The sequence below is a fragment of the Equus quagga genome, chromosome 13 (assembly GCF_021613505.1).
Source record: "Equus quagga isolate Etosha38 chromosome 13, UCLA_HA_Equagga_1.0, whole genome shotgun sequence".
In the NCBI taxonomy this organism is placed as follows: domain Eukaryota; kingdom Metazoa; phylum Chordata; class Mammalia; order Perissodactyla; family Equidae; genus Equus; species Equus quagga.
Genome location: NC_060279.1, coordinates 64,968,822 through 64,990,369, shown reverse-complemented (window position 1 = coordinate 64,990,369; position 21,548 = coordinate 64,968,822). Strand labels below are relative to the sequence as shown.

General features: G+C 47.4%; 1 protein-coding gene and 1 long non-coding RNA gene across 4 annotated transcripts in view; one reads left to right on the top strand and one right to left on the bottom strand.

Moving 5' to 3' along the window:
• Nucleotides 1–12,150, bottom strand: part of ZFHX3 (zinc finger homeobox 3) — a 229,590-nt gene extending 217,440 nt beyond the window's left edge. The window contains exon 1 of one of the 3 annotated variants that reach the window (XR_006891564.1): nucleotides 11,567–12,150. The gene's annotated coding sequence lies outside the window, so the exon portion shown is untranslated. The remainder of the gene's footprint in view (nucleotides 1–11,566) is intronic. The other 2 variants (XM_046682380.1, XM_046682379.1) reach the window with 2 other exon arrangements.
• Nucleotides 11,357–18,947, top strand: LOC124250481 (uncharacterized). The gene is made up of 3 exons (XR_006891565.1): nucleotides 11,357–11,398; nucleotides 17,027–17,084; nucleotides 18,695–18,947. It is a non-coding gene; the product is annotated as an uncharacterized LOC124250481 (long non-coding RNA).
• Nucleotides 18,948–21,548: the final 2,601 nt, after the last annotated feature.

The window sequence follows — 21,548 nt, the reverse complement described above, 5'->3', positions numbered from 1 at the left end:
ACCTTGCTGCCACTGCTGGTGTTCTTGGTTTGGAAGGGCCTTCAAAGACAGGTGGACACCTCCACCTCCCCCCGCATGCCAGGAAGCAGTCTACAAAATGTTTGCACAGCAGCATCACATTTTTGCCTCCTAACAATGCCATGAGGATATCAGGGGGCCCCGGGCAGTTTTTAGAAAAGAAAGTGTGTGCAGACACAGCCCAGACCCATGAACCCCAGTAAATGGAAGCAGCTGGTCACAAGAGATGAGGAGAGACTCATCTCTCTCGAATGCCTCAGAAGAGCCCAGGGCTTTTGTGCTAGCCCTGCCCTGTCCAATAGCCCTGCCCCTTGTGGCTACTGAGCCCATGAAATGTGGCTAAATTGAGGTGTGCTGGAAGTATAAAACACACACAGGATTTTTTCTTTAAAGAATACAAAATATCTCATTAATAGCTTTCTTTATATTGATGACATGTTAAAATTACAACACTACGGGTATACTGGGCTAAACAAAACAGTATTAAAATAAATTTCACCAGTTTCTTTTTAATTTTTTAATGTGGCTACTAGAAATTTTGAATCACGTTATATGACTGGTACTACATTTGTATTGGATGGTCTGTTCTAGAATCTCAGCCAGTCTTTCAACTTCAGATTCAGCCAGGAGTTAAGTGCTCTTGAATCTGATGAAGACAGCATTTTGTCTATTTTGAACATCCCCCTAAAGCTACAATGTACCAACTCCCAAGCAATACTTCCAATTGTGCTGAAAAATTAGTATCAAATAACCCACTGCCAAATTGCAAGTTGAAATTAAGAAAAAAAAGATGGAAGGCCAGATGTGCTTCAGAAGCCAGGTAAGGTCAGCAGAGTGGTGCATCTCTTCCAAAATGTTATCAATTACTTCTGGGACCATAGCTTCCCTTAAAAAATAATAAGTTGTTTATTGTGGTTTAATGCAAGGATTACCTATTACAAAGCTGGCCTAATACTTTAGTTTGATTTCTTACTATTAAGAGCAGAGTTCTCTCATTTAACTGCTGGTCCCATAAAATATGTCCAGCAGGAGCCTGGTACCCGCCCCCCCCCCCCCCCCCCCCCCCCCACCCTACCCACACTGTCAGGTGGGAAGGGAAGGGGATGGAAGGAGCAGAGAACACAGACGTGGCCCCTTTCCTATTAGAAAGGGCCCATCCTACCACTGGGGATCACAGGCCAGTCTCATTTCTCCATGTAAATGAACTTTTTAGCCACCTCCTCAAAGAAGAAAAGCTGCACAGATGCGGAAGGCCCATCCTGGGGCACACAATTACAGCCATTTGCATTCCTCCAGCAGCAGGATTAGCACAGGAATGTGCTTTGCAGCTTTGTGGGGGGAATAGGAGTTTAGGAAGAAAGGAATGGGGGGGGAGGTATTTCTCCCTGGTCTGTCCACCCAAAGCTCTATGATACACTTCCACTTCTCTGAGAGTCAGAAAGTGGAAATAACTCCTGCTCAGGCCTTCTGAAGAGGGGGAGGTTGAAAAGGCCAGGGAGGGGGGGAGCGGCCAGGGGTAGGGGGCAGGAGGGGGCTGTGTGTATTAGGGGAACGGCCCCTCCGGGTGCTTTGATCCCCTCGGTCGCTAGGAGAAACCAACTTTTCTCCTTGGGTTAATCAAAACCAAATTACTCAGGAATGTGGCAGGACAGGTCTGAGCTTCCAGGTCCCTTTGTCTTTGAGGATTTAAAATGAAAAAATAAATTTTTCAAAGCAGATGGCAGTGGCTTACGGGATGCGTAAAGTGAAAAGTCTGAAGGAACCTGAGACCACATCCCCCACTGTCAAAAAAAAAACAAAAGATATCCATAAACCTACTCCAATCTATCGATAAAGAGGTTATGTTGTAGATTAAGTCCAAAACTCAAGACTTGCCATTTTATCCTTTTGCTTCCCAAGACCCCCCAAAGCCAGACCTTGTCAAAGAGTAAGTAAGAAACAGTGCAAAAATTAAGCAAACACCAAATGCCACAACCAGAGTATAGTACGTATTATGAAAAGCAAAGTCCCCTCCAAACTCAAGAACATCCTTTTTCCAAGAACAAAGCTAGGGAGTATTTTGCGGTGCAAGGTTCTTCCTCGGGAACACTGGGGTAGGAAGGAGTGCATCCAGTCGCCATTCAAACACATCAGTCAAATCCACGGTGACTCTGTAAACTTGGGGACCTCTTTAAGGTAGAAGGACAGCGTCTAGGGAGTGGCTCAGTGTAGGGATGAAAGGATCCCATTGGGTGACAGACGATACCACTGCTCATCTGCTGTTAGAAAAGGCAAGGAACTCAGCACCCAAAGCTGTCCTGTTTACTAGGAAAGTGTGCTGAGTGTGCTGGCCGGCCCAGGGCCGCAGTTTCAATAACTTGAGAGGCAACAGGAAAAGGCTGACCTCAGAGATGAAAGGAACCTGGGGCTCGGAGCTATATTAAGGCCTCCACACCTCCTCCTCAGCTCATATCTTTGGCAGGCTTGTGGCACTGTTTGAGGTACGGGCCTGCACTCCAGGCTACCAAAAACACTACAGTGCAGCACCCCAGCCTACATTCCTATTAGGGATGGCAAGGAGGAACCGTCCCAGGGCACCCAGTAGCAGGAAGGTGAACAGCTCTGTGTGCATTATAACATGCCGCCATGCCTCCCTGCAAAAGATCAGGCCCCAGTGCCCCCTCCAGAAAATGACAGAATAAACAAACAGAGCACCACCAGTTAAGCTACGGAGCCTGGATTCAAAAGATAAAATGAGGCCAACACACAGGCCTGACTACCAGCTTGCCATAAATTGTAACTGGCCCCAGGCCTACAGTTATCTAGGAGGTTGCGCTAAAGTAACTTTTAAAATACTCTTCACCTTATCTTTAGGCCCAGTCAAACACACACATACATCAGCCGTCTTAGATCTCTGCCATTAGTGTTCCATTTAGACTTTCCAAAACAAGGTCATCCCAGTAGGCCCTTCCCTTGTTTCCGGTCACAGCTGCGGACTTTCACCCCCTTCTCCAACAAAAGGGACCTTGTACACAAAATTAACCCGAACCATTAGTCTGTGCGGTGTGAGAGAGTACACTGAGCCCTCGGAATGTTTACCCTCCTTCCAGGCCCGGCCCAGTGGACTGCCCAGAGGGCCTCCCCCACGGAGGCTGGGGGAGCTTCCCCAGAGATTAGAGGCCCAGCTCCCTTGGCCTCCGCTCCACGGCTGCAGCTGTGCAGCCAAGGCCCTACTTCTCAGAGAATAAACACAAAGCCTTTTTTTTTTAAGAGAGAAGAAAAGAAACTTTCTCCCAGACTCACTAACTGTAGAAAACGGCTTGATTTCACAGCTGGAAAGGGCCAGAATCATCCTAGATCCTGCTGAGCTGTCCAATATGGTAGCCACCACCAGAATCATCCTAGAGCTGAGCTGTCCAATATGGTAGCCATGGGCCACATGGGGCTCCCGAGCAATGGAAACTCGGCCAGTCACAACTGTTGAAACGACAATGTCATGGCGATACTGTGGGCTGCAGAAAATATATTTTAAATTGAATTCCACCTGTTTCTTTTTACTTTTTTTATTAACAGACTGCTGGAAAATGTACAATATGTATGGGGCTTGAGTTCTACTTCTATGGGACAGAACTCCAGAGGAGGAAAATGTTACTATCTCAAACATAAGCCCATTACCACACCCTAAAAGGAAAGAGCCTGAATTTTTAAATGCTAAAAAGACCATAAAATTAAGCAAATGGCAACATCTGCTATCACCTAGGTCAAATCACAAACTCAGAGGCCGCTCAATAACTGTGTCTAACACAAAGAAGGAAGCAGGAATTGTGATCCTTTTATCCAAGAGAATCACATGCAACCTCTGTCCCAGTGGTTCTCGACCTGGGGCGACGCTGCCTCCCCAGGAGACAGTGGGCAACTCCTGGAGACGTTTTTGATTGTCGTGACGGGGAAAGGGGAGACATGCTACTGGCATCTGGTGGGGAGAAGTCAGGGACACCCACATCTCCTAACAAAAGCTTATCCAACCCCAAATGTCAACTGAGCCCACTCATAACTAGGAAACGACTAGCTCTGAGGTCCACTTTTACTACTCAGATTTCCAGGGGCACGGGGCTGGAGGGCTTCTCCAGGGCTCAGAATTGGTAGGTAACAGGGTTCAGTAGGATAAACAACGTCAGAAAACGAAAGTAATAATAATAATATTAAACCTATATTCACTTTCTCAGCACCCTGAGGACTATAGGTCTGGGCAGCTCTGTTTTTCAGGCTGGAAAGTAAAAAGTGGGGTTTAAAAGCTCAGAGCAACATGAGCCAGATCCGCCCTGCACCTAAAGTGTCACCTCTCAAGGAGGATTCGAATTGGGTGAGCCACTGGCGTAGCCAGTTCCCCACCCCTGACCACACAGGTTCCTGTGATGGGCCTGAGGGCACAGGAAGGGGACAGGGCAACGGATGGAGGAGGCCAGGACAGGAAGAGCGCCGGGATGAGCCAGGCTGGGAGGCCTTGCAGGAAGGGGGGAGGCACATGATAATTAACTCAGCAAGTTGATAGTATTTGCATATAAATGCCTCCACAAATCACTACAAACAAGCCAGGACAAGTCAGGCCTATTAGCATATACAAGCCAGCCCGGGAAGGCCTCTCTAGGTGGGTCATTGAGTGGGCTGCTCACTTAGAAGGCCGCCTGCCAGCTTGGGGAGGAGTAGGGTGGGGGGCACAAGATGGGAGGGCTGGGGAGGACAGGGACACTGCGTCTATCTCAGAACCCTTTCACTCCTGAACACAGTTGCAGGATGTCAAAGGAAGCTGGCTTTATTCCCAGCCCATAAGGGAAGAGCAGAAGAAATGCTGAACCTTTTTGTTTCTTTCCTCCAGGGTGCTGGGAAACAAAAGGTAGCAGAGGACATCAGCAGGAACAAAAGAAACACAAGAGCAAAGGATATGGGGACAGGAATGAACATTTGCAGAGAGGCTACTGAATATGCACTGTGAAGCCTTGTTCCTTATTTCATTTAATTCCCACTACAAATGTGAGGTATGTATTATGCCCATTTTACAGATGAAGGAAGTAAGGCTCAGAGAGGCTAAGTGATGAGTTCAGTCACACAGCTAGGCTGGAGCAGAGCTGGGCCTCCCCCTAAGACCCCAGCAGAGGGCTGCAGGCTAAAGCAGAGTGAAGAGCAGGCTCACTTCATTCTTCTCTGCTTCTCCCAGGAAACTGAGGGAACCACAGAAGCCCCACTTCAAGGGCTGGTTCATAAGCAGCCCTCTGATCCTGAACTGGACCCTACCCCGCCCTATTCTGTAATGATCTCATTCCTTCAACCAATGAGGACTGCACCTCCCTCCAATTAGAGTCTGCCCCAGGATTTCCGTCTCGGCCAATTTCTCCACTCTCTGGACAACTGTTACAGATTCCCCAGCAAGAGTCCTCTCTCAAAAGGAGTAAAAGTTCTCTCCTTTCCCCAAAGACACCTCTACCTCTGGGTTTTCACACCTGTGGAAGAAAAAACCAACTTCAACCATCTCTTTGCAAAAGTAGGGGGGAGCCCTACTATTCCACTTGTGCCACTCTTTGCCTGGAACTACATTTTAAAAGTAAGCCAGGTGGGCCCAGATAACACGTGTTCATATCATCAGGTCCACGGCGTGACAGTCTTCATCACCGCCTGTCCCTTGGCATTTGATATTTGATATTGGTATTTGATGTAAAAGTGACACCATTCCAGCACCTGGCAGAAGAGGTGACATTTAAAGGCAGTTGCTTTACCAGTGACATCAACCTCCTAACACACACGAAATCCAGCGGTCTCTTTTCTAAGTGTCCAAAAGTTGAAGTGACACTTTAACAGCGATGCAGATGTTCCCGGGAGAACCACGGAGATGTTACCAGGAAAGCAAAAACCACTCCCCCTCCCAGCCAAATGTACATTAAGAACCAAGGCCCTGAGCCAAAGAGCATTTTTAGGAAGCAGAGCCTGAAATGGTGGAAGAGGCTTGCATTGTTTCTTGAGCAGTTAAGAAAAAACTGTTTAAAAGAAAGAAAGAAAAGTTGCTGAGAAGGAGAAAAACGGCACACCCATGTTCTTTAGCATAATTTCACTGGAGAAAGATGTCAGGAAGAGAAAAGTTGTCCAAAACAGGCCACTCAGAGACTGTAAGTGTGGGAAGCAGATAAGTTCATGTCTACACATACGTACTTTTTATAGACTTACAGGAGTTTAAACTCCTTTGAAAAGAGCTTTTTATACACTGAAGGGAGACTTCCATATTTGAACAGGCACTTATATGGGAGGTGGGGGGGCGGCGCTGCAGGGCTGAAATCAAATATCGAATTAAGCCCCTTGGTCCTTTCTTCGCTCAGCTAATCTGACTCCAGCCTCTCCACTAAAGAGACTCGGACGAGAAGACAGACAGCCGCCCGTGAACTGGAATTTTAATACCGAAATGCAGAGCCTAGACAGAGATGTGCACAGGCAACAGATCCCATTCAAAATCTAGCTCAACCAATAGACTCAGAAGAATTTTTCTCCAGTCGCATTCCCCGATGAAATCAGGCACAACCAAGAAACCAGCAAAATTGCTTTTTTTTTGCCCACCCCAAAGACTCCCAAGTAGTTGAGTCCTTATTACCTAATGAAGTCTACACATGGCCCCTCCAGTCTACAAGCCCCCACCACGCTTAATCCCCCAATCTGCCCTAATCGTTCAGCCCTTCTCTTTAGCAAACACCCCCGCAACACACACACACACACACACACACACAAACTCACGCACAAAGAGTAGGAGGTCTGAGCAGTCACCACCTCCTGCCTCCAGAAGCCTAGGAGGCGGGAGAAGTCTCACTCCCAGATCAAAGGTTTGCGGCTGAAATCACTTTCAGGACAGTGCGTGAAATCGGTAGCAGATGAAAATTCCACCGTCTTTTCACAGAGTCCAATGGGGCCAGTTTTCCCAGTTTAGAGTCCCCTACAGATGACCGAGGATACTCCATAAACTCCCGCCTGTTGCCCCAAAAGACCCACTTAAAATTAAAGACAAGATAATCATTTAAGAAAGCCTTTAAGGCCATTATGTGATTAGCAGAATACAAGGGGAGGGGGATCCCGGTGCTCCCCCATCCTCACAAGGAGCAGCCTGCAAGGGGGTTCCATGGCTTCAGTCCCAAACCCGCAGCAGCCAGAAGGGGTGGGGGTGGGAAGGAAGCATGTGTTTTGCCCTCCCCACTCCTCCCTTCCATAGAAACCTTAGGATGACTTCAGGGAGGGAAGAGAATGGAAAAATCTTGGAGGCGGCACATGCGTTAACAGCAAAATTCAAAGAATGAGCAGCCGAATCACCTAAGACCCCCCACCCCCCAGGACACAGGAGGCCAGCTAGGGCCCCTCTGGAGGGGTGGACATCAAAACCCCCATGCATTAATCCTCGTGTTGACAAGACTGCATGGTGACCCTCCCGTGGGAAGAGAGAAGGGCTCACCCAAAAAAGCAGATTAAGCTCAGGCATTTTGCTAAGAGGCCCCGTCTGGGGTTAAAACCAACAAAACCGAAGTCTTACTCTGAAATGGAGCCAAATTTGCCACCTAGCAAACTTTCTATGCCCCTTACCCCTTTTTATGCATGCCCTCATGCTTGCAAAAGCAAGACACCCCAGGAATTAAGGGTGAGAGAAGGGCAGCGACATCTAAGGGAAAAAACCACCTTTAAAAGTGACAAATAAGGAGCCAAGCCACCTTCCTTAGGCAAAGAACTCTCTAGAAACATACCTGTCACTGCTAGATCACTCACTGCCTTGTCCTCCCCATCCCGTTCCCTGCCCCAAAGACTGAAAACCAGAAAAAAACATCCAAGCTGTCTCACTGCTTCTGAAGCTTCAGCACAATGCTGCTGTGACTGCCCAGTCCCTGTGCACACGGGAGTCATTTACCATATTAGCGCGGGAAAAGGCCTTCTAACATCTGATTGTCACTTCTTTGCACATGCTCAAAGAGAACAGTCTGGCAGCCAACTTTAAATCATACAGAAAAGAAATCTGACAGTTGTTGATTTTGTAGTTTTTTTCCTTAATCTGGATTTTGAGAGTGGCTTGCCAATGAGCCAAGATTTTTTTACCCGGGTCTCTCCCTCGGGGCAGTTTGACTCAATCTTAGCTTCTGTGTGTTTGTTTCTCAATCTGAGCTGCCTAAAGACTCAGGACACCGCGCTTTGGATAGAACGAGGCACCCCTTAATATTTGATTGAGATTAGCTCCTGCCAAGGAACTCTCCTGCCTGGCTTCTATTAAAACTGGGTCCCCATTTCCCGGCCGGCAAGGCAGATTCTAACCGAGGGGTAGGATGGTGGTTCTGAACTGTGCTGATTTCTAACAATTACCATTACAACCAAACCCTCACATGCGTGCATTTGGATACCCTTCTGAAGTTCACTGTAATGGAATCTGCCTTCCTGTTGTGTTTTTAGGTAACGCCCCCATCCTGGTTAATTACACCAGCCTTGGGAACCAGAGTAGGCCAACAGGCCCAAGCACTACAGAAATAGGCCAGGCGAAGAGCAAGCAACCGTTTTCGTAACAAAATCCAAGTATAAACCACAGCACATACTGTACTTCTTGAGGTTACTAATGTTCAGCATCAGGTGCATTATCCCTGTAATACTGGCAAGTGTGAGATGGACGCTGCAAGTTTCTTCAGGCCAGAACCTCCACTGTGTGTACTGTAAGACCAGGCTAACCCCTTCACATTAAGAAGCAAGATAGCTACTCCAAATAGTGGGTGTGAAGACAAGTGGCTTTCTTTCCCTTCAAGTAATTCGAGCAATTCTCTATACTTTTATAAAATGTTGCTTAGACACTTCAATATTTACTTTTTAACAGGAGACTGTTGCAATAAAAATGATTTCTTAGGTAAGGGTCTGTTTGAGCCCTCGAGTATTTCTAAGCTCTCACATTAACACTCCGGAAGCAAAAAAAAAGAAAAAAAAAAAAAAAAAGACCCCACATCCAAAAGGAACAATAGCACATGGTGACAATAAGGACATGCTCCCTGGATACCACTTGTGACCAGAACTGTAAGCTAAATCATCACCAGCCCCAGATAACACTTTGCTAGTAGTCTGCAATCACAGATTTATTCTAATGAACTAACAACTTTTGGGTCACCCAAGGTGAGCCAGGCCTGTCCTGGGAGTGTCTAGTAATCATCATTTAAAATCACAATGATGAAAACTGAAATCTCACTTATTTGAGCTCCTCACCACCAGGCAGTCCAACTGGCAGTGAGTTGAAACGGCAGTTAAATCCAGCCCCAAAGCAGCAAGAAGGAAGGCACTTCACTGTCCTGTTGGGCCGAGCCAAACAGAGGCCCGCTGAGAGTACTGTTTTATTTGGGTCCTTTCCACCCTCCCCGAGTATTCATTTGTGCAAATAAAAGATGGAAGGGAAGAAACCAAAATTAAAGTTTCAGGTGGTTGGAGAAACAGCTCGGATTTTTTATTTTGGAAGAGTTAGCAAGTGTTTCTCAATAGTTCCCTGTCAATCAAAACTGTTTTCAGGAGAACTGGAAAACAGCAGCTCTATCTATCCCATAGAAAATGCAGCCATTTCAAAAGAGTTGGGAAAGGAGATGACCCATGTCATAAAGACAGAAGGTCTCCAAGTCACTTCATTCCTTGTGACTCCAAAAGGACTGTTTTTAAAGTGCAAAAGTGCTTGCTTCTGCATCTGCCCCGTGTTGTTAAATAACACTCGTGTAATTAAATAAAAGAGCAAAGTGTGACCCTAGCCCATTCTGAGAGGCACTTACACGCTCTCTGAGAACATGCCGGGAACTAAATGCAGACAATCTCCTTAGTCCTGTAATTTAAGGAAGGGAGAGAGGGAAAGTTTCTCTTGGCCTTCACAGCTACACACCATCTGAAAGGGGGCCTTCGGGGTCTCTGCAAAATTGAATGAACACAAATACAGGTGTGCAAACATCCAGGTATGTACCTCTCTCCAATGACCCCATTCTTGAAACCCTTAAATTATTTAGAATCGCGGTCTCCTCACTTCCCTCACACCCCACCTCTTTCCCTAATTGCTTTTCGTGTTTGGGTTGGGTAACAAGAAGGATTCAGAATCTCAGGCCGCCAGTGGCTGCTCTGATAACAAGGAACAGGCCCACGCTCCTGGCCTCGCTCGGCCTTTCTCGATCAGGTTACCTTGGAAGGTGTATGTTTTCCTCTCAGACGCAGTCTCTCTCTCTGCCCCAGCACTCGGGCTTCCCTCTCCAGCCCAGCCTACTAGAACTCGTGATTTTTAGGGTTTCCCCTTGAAACCTATCCAGAAACCACAGCCATTAAAAGAACATGAAGGTTTGACACCTCCTGAATTTAGGAATGAGGGGACTCGAGGGGCCAACTCTACAAGCTCGCACCTGCTGCTTGATGGCAAAGAAACGAAGTTCCCGGCTGGCGTGGGCTTTAAATTATACCCTATTTATTTAGTGACTTGTCTCCAAGGATCTCAAAGCATGGGATGAAACGAGATGACGTGCAACTTTCCCACTATCCACCTTCAAAGCTTAGGGTTGTTTTCCTTGTTTCGCCTTAATACATTCCACCAAGCAGGCCCCAGCCTGAGGGAGAGGCCTCTCCCTGTGCCCAAGAAGGGCCATGTGTCCTCTCCGAGGTTATCTGTCCGTGGCTTTTAGAGTCTTCAAGGCTGGATAAATGACACAAATAGACGGTAGGGGAAGGCATGACCGGCCTGGATCCACCTGCTCCCTGGTTTCATTGAAACCAGTTCGTATACCAAGCAAGGCACTCTCAGACTATACCAGGCATGAGCTGTGGTCTTTACCCTCAAGGCATTTTCCCATCATTATAACAAAGGTATGTCCAAAGCAGAAAGGACCGTTTTCCAGAAAGTTCTTTTCCCTCTAAGCCTACAATACTTACTTTTGTTTTTTTTTTTCTGCTCTTGACCTAACTTGGGCTTTCCTCCTCTTCTTTTAACAGCTGTCCCTCTCCACCACCAGCACCCCCCCGACACACACACACACACAAATGAATGCTGCTCCGGGTTTCCCAGACTGAGAACAAACTAAAATTAGAGGATGGCCAAGCCCATCTCCAAAGGTGCCTTCAGCTCCAAACCTAATTCTCCCCTTAATTACTCCACAACAAGCGCATTCTTCACATTGTTTCCAACTGACCAGTGACTTCTCTTGGGCTGAAAAGGGTGCATTTTTAGGTGGAGGAACCCAAACTTCTAAATGACACCAGCACTGCAAGTATTCAGAAGGCAGGAACTAATCCAAAAGCAAAAGAAGGAAAGAAGGAGGGAGGAGTAGAAAGATGGAAGGGAGAGGAGGAGGACGGGCTTTACTTTGTGCCCAGCAGAATTCAGACGCTCTCACCCCAGGTAGGTTCCCATTGGAGTCTAGTAGTTCAAGTGCATCCTGCCTGCCCTTCCCCCACACGCCCCAAGAGAATGGGAAGTTCAGCCAAGACTCGCAGCACCTGCCTGCAGCTCTAGGCCGGCTGCGCGAAACGGGCGGGCCGGCGGCCGGGGGAGGGAGGATCCACTCACCTGGCACACAAAGGCTCCGCACACCTCCGCAGGGAGGAGGCACTCGCAGGTCCGGGGGCCGCAGCGCGCGCGACCAGTGGAAATTCCAGCAGCACGCGAGCCCTGAACTCACCCACCCCAGGCGGCATTCTCCCCACCTCCCGCTGGCCCCGGGGCTCCGAGGTGGCTCTGGCTAGGTGCAGGGGGGGCGCAGGCACGGGAGGGGGGCTCATGGTGGTGGCCGGGGCTGCTGGTTGCCCCTCCCCAGGAGGGAGGGTCCCCGGACACGCGGCGGGATTCACCCGTGGGGCGCGGCGCTCGAGTCCCCGTCCCCGGCCTGCCTGCCGCGGGCTCGGCCGCCCGCCCGCCCGGAATCGCTTTATGTAAATGAAGCTCAACTCGCAGTTTGCAGCGCGCACCGCCCGGGGAAGGGGGGCGGGCGGGGCGGGGGGCCTTCGGGGATCCACATTACACAGCAACAAAGCGGAAGGTTAATTTGAAACTCACAGCCCCGCTGCCGCTCGGCTCCCCGGGCAAAGCCTGACATCTACAGTCCTGCCGGGCGCAGGCCGGGTACTCGGCGGCGGCCGCGCCCGCGGGACACGGGGACACACACGGGCGCGCGAGGCCCGAGCGCTCGGCCGCGCTCTGGGCACGGGCCTCCAGGCAGGCAGGGCCGCGCGCCCGGGGACGAGAGCCCTGGGTGACTCGGCCTGAACCAGCCAGGCGGGAACAAAGCCCAGTCCTCCCCACGCGCTGACCCCTCACTCATCAAAAGTCAGGGGCCGGCCTAGAACCGGGCGAGAAGAAAGGGACGCGCCCTGGGCCACAAAAAGGAGCCTGGGACTTCCGAACCGGAGCCATGGTCTCTGGGCCCCATCCACGTCACAGCCAGGCCACTCCAGCATGGGGACGTTAGCCAATGTGGACAGGAATTTATTTGAAACACACACCCATCCTATTAACTGCTTTACAGAGCACTTCTGTTTTTCAGCTGCAGAAACTTATAAAAACATCCTCTGCTCTTCATTGACAGTTTAAGGATAGAGTTTTTCATGGCAGAGAAAGAAAGAGAAGTCGCAGTTTGCAATGAAGCTTACAGTCTCTTTAGCAAGAGTCGCCTTAAAAAGCTACATCATTTCAGATAAGGCAAAGATGGTTCCCTTCATAGGGAGATTCTACCACTGGAGTCAAATTAATGCAGCCACCCCAGTTGGTCAAAGCAATTGCTGGGCACTGTTACATCTCCCCAGGTTCACCTTTTCCATTCTGATGTGCAAAGGCAGCTCCACAGAAATCTCACCGGAAGTCCCCTCTCCTCCCTGCCAGAATCCCTTGCTCAGTCTGAATTGACTCCCTCTTCTCTCAACACAGAAAGGCACCTGCGTTCACCCTTTCTGAAAGCCGCCCATCCAGGCTGGCCCCACAGCCTTGAGAGTCCCTTCCGACTGCACAATAACCAACCATGCAAGTGTTAGAAATGTAATAAGCTCACGAGGCGAAGAGCTGTACGTATGGAATCCTATTAGCATTAAGCACACGCTGATGCAGGAGGAGAGGGGATGCTTGGCTGATGAAAACTATCGTGTCCGCTCGTGTAAGGCGTCGTGCACAATATAATTTTGGTTTCAAATTAACGTAAATATCTAACCTGTTGGGGACAGGCAATCCCTCTCTTACATTTTTGTCCAGACAAGAGACTCCAAAAGACTTTTTTTCATCTAGGACCCTGGGAGGAAAGACTGTCTCTAGGGAATCGTGTCCGATTAGGGACAAAGGAGACCACAAGCCAAATTCTGTCACACATGAGAAAGTGAGGGGAGGGGGGGCGGAGAGCGAGAAAGGAAAGTGGAAGATGATTTTGTAAACCAGCGCGGGATCAGTGCAGAGCTGTTTCCAGGCCGCCTGACTTCAGGCCCAAGAACAGGTGGTGTTTTCAAAACACACTATTATTTATATTAGCCCCATGAGTTGAGAACACCTTAAAGAAAACCAATTAATAATTTAATTGAAAAAGTGACTATGAATAATACATGAAGATGATGATGCTGGCGAGAACGCAAGTAACGTGGCACACACGACACAGAGATGTCTCTGAGAATGTCTTCAGGAAAATGAAGACTCCAGGCTCCCTTGTCTTACCTGGAAGCAACCCATGGCACATCAGATAAATTAAAGGCAATAAGAAAATGTTTATACTCCCAGAAAATCTAATTTTGCTGCTTTGTCTTAACTTTTATTAACAGAAGACAACCTCATCATCTGGTGACATCATGAACCTGGTGGGCTGACAGATAAATATCTTCAATAAAATAAAAGCTAGAAAGCCCAAAGAACCAGCTATAAAGTAATCTGGAAGGATGCGGAGGTGCTGGGCAGAAGGCCCTGAGGGGATCTGTCCTGACACCGCCAGTGTCCCAGGCAGCAGACACTGCAATCCGCCTCCTGCACCTCAGAGGCCTGACAAGTAGAACTGGGAGGCCCCTTGGCTCCCTTTCCTTTATCTTAATCGGGCACCAGCTACATACATGGTGAGGCCTGGTCAAGCCTGCCTTTATTACAGGCAAAAATTTAACAGGTAATCCACAGGCAGGTAGTCTATGGCCTCGGTATCATTATGAGTAGAAAGGATTACACAAAAGCTGTTACCTCTACCAAAACTTACTTTCATCCTTAACAAAAACAATACCTCTTCAGAGGGAATCTGCGACTTTTGCACTGACATATGAAATCAACGGCTTCTCTGAAATACACGTTGCAAATTCTGTCCTGGGGCTCCGAAAGGCCCTGGCTCTTCTGAGGGCGGCTGCCTGATGTTAAACCCTCGGCCTACCCAGCAGTGACAGCCAGCTCTCTCATCGCTCTGACCTGAACACTGTTGACAAATAAACCTACTCTCAGGAAAGGCAATTCTTCCCTTCCAGCCCTCCATAACTAGTCTCATCTCATCTGGAAAGCGTAATTGGCTACAGCCAAAAGGATAAATATTTAAAAATAAATCAGAGAATGCTAACCCCTTCCCGACACCTCCCCTTACCCACTCTCCAAGCCAGAGGCCAGCCCCGTGACGCTTAGCTGGCTGGTAAATTACAATGATCCCCACCGAGCCAAACTGGTTCTCTCCACATACACACTCAGTCTCCAATGCTGTATCCTTTCAGTAAAGGTAAATATGATCTCTGAGCTAAGACACAGTGAATGTCAGCATTCTGACTTCTAGCTAAACCCGGGCTCTATTTTCACAGCACAACTGGGTTTAGGCGGATTTGTGTATTCTTCCAGATCCTTCTATTTTTATTAAATTATACATACACATTGACTTTAAAACTAGTGCTTAAACAATTCTGAGGCTTTCACAAAGAAAAAGCCAGGAGAAGGGGGAAGATAAAAGTCCCTGAAATAAACAAGGAAACACTGGGAGCTAAAGGACACTCCATGCCCTGAATTCACCCCATTATATTTCTAGGCAGTTATATTTAGGGGCCCGAGACCCGCTGGGTGGCCAGGCCCTCCTGGGTATGGTACAGAATGCAGGCTTTCCACAGAACATCCCACACTCACCTTCACAACCACTGGAGGCTGGTGTCGCAAGGCCTACGCACAGATGTTTCGATTCACATTTCTCTGACTCAAACCTCAAGGCCCCCAACTACTGCTACAATGCTAATTCCATCGATTAATTTTTACCCCTAAATCGTAGGTGGAACGTTATCTAGTTTACTTACCCACCCTCCCAGCTCAGGTCCTAAATCTGTCAATGACACACCTAAGAAAGACACAAATGAGTAAACATTTTTTTTAAAAAAACTGCGATTGGGAAGAGCTCTTCCAAATTAATTTTAAGTTACAAAGCCCAAGTTTTAAGAAAGCAAAAATAAAGAACTTGCCTTAAAACAGCTTTAAAATGTTAGGTCAAAAGCTTGCTCTTTTTTTTTTCTTTGTAAACAAAAATATTTCTGAAAGGGCAAAGAGAATTTGCCATGCAAGACTTTTATACCCAAGGGGATTCTTACATTTGTGTTTCTAAAGCTTGAAATTGAGAATTCTAATGAAAAGGCAGACAGATGCTTAAGGACAGCATGGCACTCAGGGTCCATACATTAGAGGAGGGAGGTGCTTTGTCTGGGGCCAGGAAAAGAGGGGGACTCCAATTTTGTTCATGGGCCATCCCCACTGTCTGACATATCCCTTTGCACTCAGCCTGACGCAAACCACTGAATTCCTGGAGCGGAAGCGGGTTGGAGGGAAAAGAAAGGAAAAAGGAAACAGGAGAGGAAAAAAGTGGGGTAGGGAGGACGGCCTCTATATATAAATGGTAGTTTTTAAAAAATTCCGAACACAGCATCAATTCCACAGTGGGTCCCAACAGTTCCCCTACACATGCATTAGACAATCACTTAAATGATACACCAGGAGCACAATAACTGGGATCATTTTTTTTTTTTAAGAATTTCATTTGGGTTTGCAATTCTTTTCTATCCAGCGACCACTTCTTGGGGCAGGACACCAAGAGAGAAACAAAAGATGACGCTTTTCACACTTCCCCAAAATGATTCTAGAATCCCATTTTCTTATCTTTTCATGTTAGTGCATTTTTGTTCAAAATCTGTGCTAATCTGACTTAAGAGCGCCGAGCTGAAATTTCACATCTCCTCCAAGTCAGCCAGTGTTTTAGAATCTGGATTTCTATTGAGGCTGTTCCAATTGCCAGTGAGGCCTACGGTAAAATGCGCTTCATGCTGTTCCGTTTGTCTCTCTGCAGACAAATAGAAACTGTGAAATTTAAAGAATGGATGAAAAAAAAATCTAAAACAAAGAGGTTAAAAAAATAGGACAAATGTTTTTGCTTTTGTGTCTCCCTGGAGCAATTGTTTGGGGGAGTCTGCATTGACAATAACCATGAGAAGGCCATCTAAAGGCGATGCGCACACAAGAGGACTCCTTGCCTGCTGCCTTTGGTCTGGGAGAAAAAGCACCTTAGCTCCGTTCTCCAGGAACAAAAGGCCAGGGCCACGCAAGGGGGGAGAGGTTACTGGGGCTTTCACATGGAGCCAAGTGTCAATGCAGGTTCATTTTTCACCCGTCTTAGTTGGAAAGCAGCTCAGTGAACTTCCTAATGACTGCTTTTCCCTCTCTCCCTATTATTTCTAAACCTAAAAGAACAAAACAATAATATTTTTTTTTAACCTAAAACCCATCAACTTATTAGAGGAAAGCCTTGGAGGCCTACACAGTCAGTTTTTCCTCCTTCCTTTCCCCATTCTACTTATTTTTGGAGAAAGGGGGATTCCAATTGCAGAACACATGGAAATAAGAGCCACAGGACACTGTAGTCATTTTTAGTAACACCAGAACGGCCTTTATGTCTACAAAAAGGCAGAGAGCAGAAAAATAAACGAGAGAGGAAAAAAAACTGAATAGGGATAGAAGTGATGGTGGGGGGCTGTGGGGCAACGCCTGGACACTTTTTTTTTTTCACAGCATGAAGTCGCTAATGCCAGCTTCATATTTGCGACTGAATCAAAGTCATCATTACAAGGTCGGTTTTTTATTTGCGGGGGAGGTGCATGGAAAGTGGACAATAAGGATGTATTAAAGACACAGACAAGGTGTATGTGGTGGGGGGGGGGGGGTGGTTACAAAGAAAGGAAGCTGAGATGAATCACTGCATGCCATGAAAATACTAGGGCAAGTGGATGTCGAAGCGTTTAACCAGATTCGAAGCTGGAAACATCTTCCCCAGCGGGCGAACCCTAGGACGAGGCAGTGACACGCAACCCTCAGCCTTTGAACCCAGACCTGGCAGCTTAGGAACGCGTCCCCCCTTCCCCAGGCAGCCACAGGCTCTGGCTGAAAAGCCAGGTGGGGGTAGGGATGAGAGGGCCCTGCGAAGAAGTACAATAAACAACTCAAATATGAACGGAAATGACATCAGCAAAGTGAAGGACCTGTTTATTGCAGATCAAAACAAAACAAACTTCCAAACCTTTTGTGTACACAAGATAACTCTATAAAAAGCCCTCCTAAAATGTCACCAGGGTCGACATATCAGCATCCCAAGAACACAGATGACAGTTACCATGGCGGGGGTAGGGGGATGAAGGGAAGAAGATGGAAGGGAATATAAAACCAGAAGGGGCCAAAAATCCAGCTATTTCCCCCCTCTGCTGATCCTTAATATTTATTGGTGTTTATAATCTAAAAGCCGTGCTCTGTATTTCACTTAATACAAGGCCAGACAGTGCTGTCTAATGAGGCAGCATTACAATCAGCTTGTAATACTGAATTTTTAATGCTGCCAAGGATTCTGTTACATAATAATACGAAAAACAGAAGCTGAAAGTGGGCTCGTGGTGACAGGACACTGGAGGTTCCAGGCAGGCAAGGGCCACAAGCCTGCCTTCCAGTTCCCTGCCCACCCCCACCTTCTGATCTGCAATCGGCCCTCCATCCCTATACAGGAGGTCGGCACAGAAACCAAGAGGATTTCTTAGGAAATCTACTTTTTTGTTTTTTATTATACTCTCTGATCCAGAGTTATATTTCAAGAGTTTGAATTCTAGCTTATCGGAGGTTAGAGGTCTGAAAGAAAAATTAATGTTTTTGGAGGTGGGTGGTGAAGAGATAAGGAATTTTAAGCAAACTGAACAATTTGGGAAAAAATCACAGAGGGTAAAGGAACTAAGATCCTGGGGGGGAGGGGGTTGAAGTCTGTGACCATATTCACAGCTGCTGCACTCAGTTTACACTGGTGTAATTTAAAAGCATATATATAGCCGCCGTTGCTCTTCTCTGTAATACCCCAAGACTGTAAATCTATAACCACTGCAATGATTTAGTGATTAAAAACATGATAACATATTGTGTAACTGCAAACCACAGAACCCCTGCCAACTCTCCTCTAAGATAGAGGGGAAAAAAAAAAAACAGAAAATGTGTTGCTTGCAGCGATCTTCCTAAACCCAAAAGATTTTAATAAAAGAACCTATACAGTAAGTAGACGAATCGGAAAGGGTGAGTGAATTCTATGTGAAGCCAGCAAAGGGGGGGGGGGGAAGAAAAGGCAGCTTTATGTGGGATTCTTTTCCTTGTACTAACAAATTACGACCTAAACATGCCTTTTCTTTTCTCTCTCTCTTTTTTTAATAGTTTGTTGTAACTGGAATAACTGGTCCTGTGTGCTGTCTTGCATATTCAAAGCTGCTTTGTAATCCGATCTGGAGACCCAACCTTATTTGCCTGAACTCAATAGAGGTTTTTTCCTCCCCCTCCTCCCTCGTTTTGTTTTGGATTCGGTATTGTGGGTTTTCTGTTCTTGCTGGGAGCAGCCATCCACACAAGCAGAGGCTCCGGTGCCTTTAAGCTCCACAGCAAACACCTGAGAGGAGGAGGCACAATTTGTAACATGGCAGGAGGAGCCTAAAATATACACAAAAAAATAAAATCAAAGTAGCTGTAGGGGTTTTGGCCTCTGAGCAGCTGACCTGACCTCATTCTGTATATTCTTTTATTTCTCCATTGCTGGATTTCTGCACCTTGGATCAGACTCGAACTCAATGTGACCCTGAGGAGAAGGCAGTCACCGAGTCCTGGAAAATTGCTCCGTATTTAATGGGGGGGAGGTGGAGGGGGCAGGGTAAGTGCATATGCATTCTGACTCCCCCAGTGTGGATACCCACACAGTACGTACGTGCGCGCACAGACACACACACACACACACACACACACACACACACACACACACAGAGGACTGCCAGGCCGTGGGGCCAGCTCCAGCTCAGCTTTCTCAGCTCACACTACGGAGAGCCTGAACTCTCCTCGCAGTCCCCCAAAATCTTCATGTCTACAACTCTACCCATAAACACATGTATGCACAGAGAAACACTCCTCCAGAGACTATATGTTTAAAAAGTCCACAGATCTGAATGGCCTCCTTTTTGGACCTGAGCAGGGCAGTTTATTCAGAGAAATCAATAGGAAAGAGCATTTGCAAATATTTATATAAGCCCTGTGCATTTCAGCATTAAGTAATTAAAAACTAAAACTAGAGGAGGGGGAAGGGAGGAGACACAGACAGAGGAAGGCTGCTGGCCTGGAGTGGGTTTTCCTGCCCACACCTCATCTCCCCAAACCACACTCCTTTCAAAACTGACTCCGTGTACACTTTTTACAAAATCCTGTTCGTGCACCATTTGCTAGACTATTTCAAAATCATCTCCAAATATGGATTCACCTACCACCAAGCTTTCAAGCCTGACTATAAGATAAGTGTCTGTGTTATCTCTCTCTCTCTCTCATCCACACACACAGCAATCCTTACTTTTGACACTGCTTCAATCTCTGGTGTATTCTCTCGCTTGTATTCGTATCTCTAAATTACTTGCACCAGTTAAACATATCTAACATTATAAGATGAGAAGAGGGCCCCCGAAGTGGTAATTCAATAAGTGAATTCCCATCCCCTAACCCCCCCCCAACACTTTCCACTCCCCGCAACCTATAGAGATACCTACGCTTTGGGGGTTCAGTATCTGAAACCCCCACACGTAAACAGATTCACAAAAAAAAATGTACAGTAAAATGAAAGAGTTTTAAAATGAGTCACTATCAAGTGGACTTCCCCTATATTGTTCCGGAGGACTCGGTAGTAAATTCTGCTTGTACTGCCTCTAAATCCGCTCTAAGAAGCCGAGCAAGGCACTGGAGCACCCACGCTACAAATATTGTAGAAATTTACAGTAAATGTAGGTACACGATTGCAGCACGCTGCCCTATTGATTATGCAGATTGTAATCAATCTTCTCCCCTCTCCCATTTCCCAAGCCTCTTTCCGAAGACCTCTAAATAAGTTGATCTGTAACTAGCCATTCTCCCAAAGTAGGGAGAAAAAAGTAATTTTTTAAAAAACATAATAAATCCTCAAGTGTCCCCACTGAAAGGGCTCGAGTCTTTTTTAATTCCAAAGTGAATATATGCTCTGTAATTTGCATTACAGCCAAGCGATCACCGTACGTCATATTCTTCAAAGGTACTTAACAAACCCCCTTTTTTAAAAGTCACTAGAACTGGAGGCCAGAAAAAGGCAATCAGCCTCCTCCTTCCATATAGTCCTCAGATCAAGTTTCAATAATTGAGACCAATAAAAATTGTCATATTTACCCTACTTCAAAGCAACAAGGAGGAAAAGTTAAGAGTGGGTGATTTTTGAAAGCACTTGTAATCCAAGAATTGGCCACAGTCGAAGGAATTGCACAACATTCTGAAAAAGTCAGATTATGAGCAACAGACTAATTTGCAAAGTAAAACGCATTTTTTAATTTAGTAGCTCCACAAGAAGCCTACGAAGAGAGTCTATATGTGATTTAAATAGAACACTGCATAAAATACACTTAGATCTACTCTCCAATAGGTATGCAAAAAGATGTACATGAAAATGCATAACGTAAAATTCAGGAACATGGTTTTTGCATCTAATGGAGAAAATACACGGAAAAGAGGAGTGAAGCAGGACGAGGAGTGAGAGCGGGGAACGGAACGTAAACAATCCCAGATTCGCGTGAGCAAAAGAAAAAAAAAAGAAAAAAAGAAAGAAAGAAAAGGAATCCTCCGACGTCTCTCAACTCAGCTGGCCAAGGAGAGGCCAGCCAGGCTAGGTCTAGTCCTGGCCGCCGGCACAGCCCCGAGCCCCGAGCCCCCGGGAGCCCCTAGTGTCCAGGGCAGAGCCCCCTCTGGGCGCTCGCGGCGCTGCCAGTGTGGCAGGGCGGAGGGCGCGCAGGTAGAGGGTCCCGCGACCGCCTCGCCCCCTCTCCCCATCTCGGACCCCGGGGCTCCGGCCCGGCGGCCGCGTCCCCGGCAAGGCGAGCCCTGGCGCAGAAGGCGCCCGGCCGGCCGGCCAGCGGTAGCGGCGGCGGCAGCAACGGCTGCCGCGGCGACTGCTCCGGGCCGGGTGCGCGCCCCGCGCGGCGGTTCAGCCCCGGGCCCCGGCGCCTCTCGGGGTGGGGCA